The sequence below is a fragment of the Grus americana genome, unplaced genomic scaffold (genome assembly GCF_028858705.1).
Source record: "Grus americana isolate bGruAme1 unplaced genomic scaffold, bGruAme1.mat scaffold_131, whole genome shotgun sequence".
Classification (NCBI taxonomy): Eukaryota; Metazoa; Chordata; class Aves; order Gruiformes; family Gruidae; genus Grus; species Grus americana.
In genome coordinates, this window is record NW_026561450.1 from 15001 (window position 1) to 17500 (window position 2500).

General features: G+C 79.1%; 1 non-coding gene across 1 annotated transcript; it reads right to left on the reverse strand.

Moving 5' to 3' along the window:
- Positions 1–421: 421 nt before the first annotated feature.
- Positions 422–574, reverse strand: LOC129200441 (5.8S ribosomal RNA). Its single transcript, XR_008574888.1, has one exon. It is a non-coding gene; the product is annotated as a 5.8S ribosomal RNA (ribosomal RNA).
- Positions 575–2500: the final 1926 nt, after the last annotated feature.

The following is a 2500-nucleotide window of genomic DNA, read 5'->3' on the forward strand; positions in this document are numbered from 1 at the left end:
CCCCCCCCGTCCCCGGCACGCGCGCGCGCGGCAGCACGGCACGGTACCGCCACGGTACCCACCCGCAGACAGCCGCCCGCGCGCGGAGGCCGGGGGCGAGGCCCGCGCCTCCCCCCGGTTCCTCTCTCTCCCCACCGCCGCGCCAGTCCCGACCGGCCCGACCGACCGACCACGACCCTGGCGGCCCCGGCGAGACGAGCTCCGCCCAGCAGGCGCTCCGGGAGCGGGGAGCTTCGGAGCGCTCCCCGAGTCTCGATTTAGGGGGACGAAGGCCCTCGGACAACGACGACGACGCCGGGCTCGCGGGGAAACGCTCCCCCGCCGCCGCCGCCGCACACAGCGGGCCTGCGAGGCACCCCAGCCGCGCCGTCACCGCGGCCGCCGCCAGGAGCGGCGACCCAGCCGGCGATTGATCGCAAAGCGACGCTCAGACAGGCGTAGCCCCGGGAGGAACCCGGGGCCGCAAGTGCGTTCGAAGTGTCGATGATCAATGTGTCCTGCAATTCACATTAATTCTCGCAGCTAGCTGCGTTCTTCATCGACGCACGAGCCGAGTGATCCACCGCTAAGAGTTGTCTGCCATTTCGGCACCACCCCCGCGCGCGCGGGGGGACCGGGACCGCTCGCCAGGAAGCGGCCCCTCGTCTCGCAGGGACGGGCCCACCGTCGGCCTGCACGCCCGCCCCGCTCCTCCCCTCCGCCCGCGCGGAGGGGAGGCGGCGCGGCGCAGCGCAAGCGCGGCGGAGAGGCCTCGCCTCGGCTGACCGTCCGAGCACACCACACGGAGGAAAGGGGGGAAAGAAAAGGAAAAAAAAAAAGCTGGGCAAACGGAACCACTCCGAACGGCAAGGGCGGGGAGCCCGCGCTCCCGACCGACCCCTGGGGAAACGCACCTTGCTCACTTCGGAGGCGGCCCAGGCGCCCGGGCCCGGCCCGACCTCCACGCGGAGGCCCCGCGGCGCACCCGGCCGCGCCACCTGCCCCGCCTCTCACACTCGGGACGCGGACCCCGGCTGCTGCTGCGGGACAGCAGCCGGGGGGGCGCCTCCGCGCGAGGCGCGCCGCGCTACGACAGCCGGCTGCCCCCCGCCCACCGGCTCGCCCCGTCGGCGGCTCGGCGGCTCCGCCGCCGACCGCCGCGGCGGAGGCAGCAACCGCCGGAGCTCCGGCCGGATTTGCGCGCGCCGCCGACCCGGAGCGGCCGCCCTCCCGGGACCGGCCAACGCCGCAGCCCCTTCTCGTTCGGCCCCTTCCGCGGGCACGCGCCGGGCGGAAGGGCGGACGACGCCAAGGCGGGGGCGGCGCCCGCTCTCCCCCGTTTCCACGCGGAGACCGGGAGTGGGACGCCCCCGCCCGCGCGCCCGCCTGCCCGGCGGGGCCGGGAAGGGCGAGACGGGGAAGGGACCGGGCGCGGGGCCCGGGGCGGGACGGCCGCGGCCGGCGGCGGGCACCCTCCGACCGGCCCACCGACCGACTAGCCGAGCGGCGCCGCCGCCGCCCGGCCGGGGTGCCGCCGCCGCCGCCACCGGCGGCAGAGCGCCGAGCGCTCGCCGGGGCGGGGAAGGAGGGGGAGCGGAGCACAGCGCGGCGGCCCGACGGCCGCGCCCGGCGAGCCCCCCACCGCGGGGGTGGGGAACCCGCCGCCCCGGCGGGAGAGCCCGCGCTCCCCGCCGGGGTTCGCCCGTTTCGAGGCGGGCAAGCCGGCCACGGCCAGCCGCACCGCGGGGGGTCCCTCCGCCGAGACCGGACCGCGGAGAGGGGGGGGCAGTGGGAACGGCCCCTCCCCGGCACGGCCGCCCGCGGGACGAGCGCGGGCGGCGGCGGCCGCCGCCCGGGGTGGTTGAGGGTCTATCGGGGAGCAACTCCCCACCCCACCCCCCCGAAGGCAGCAGCGCCGCCACCGCCCGGCCGCCCCCCGGGTCGCGCCGAGCCGCCCGGGTCTTTAAACCTCCGCCCGGCTCCAGCGGCCTTCGACCCCCGAGCGTGCCGAGGGAGGGCCGCAGGAGCGCGGACGCTAGGTACCTGGACCTGGGGCGAGGGAAACGACCTGCAGGCCCCGCGGCGGTGCCTCCCCCGCTGCCGCCATCGGGGGAGCGTCCGACCGCGGGGGCGCGCCCGACGTCCGCCGCCACCACCTCGTCCTCCTTCCCGGGGCCCGAGGTTTCCCTCAGTAGCCCGGCGCTGCGCCCGGGAGGAGACACGGGGCTCGGGCCGCCCGCTCGCGCGGGACACGGCCCGGCGGGGAGCCTCGCCCACCGGAGGCGGCGGGTGGAGCCCGTGACCCCCGGACCGCCGCCGCCCCCCGCCCCCCCGGCGTTTCCTTCCCCGCGGCGGGGGGCAGGAGGTGCGGGGGGCGGGGTTCGAGGCGGGGAGGGTCGGAGGACGCCACCGCGCCACACGGCGCCGCGAGACGGCCCGGAACGCCCGGAGGGCCTCGCCCTGCACGGCGCCACACCCCCGCTGCGGGGAGGGTCGGGGGAGCCGCCTCCCCCGGCCCCGA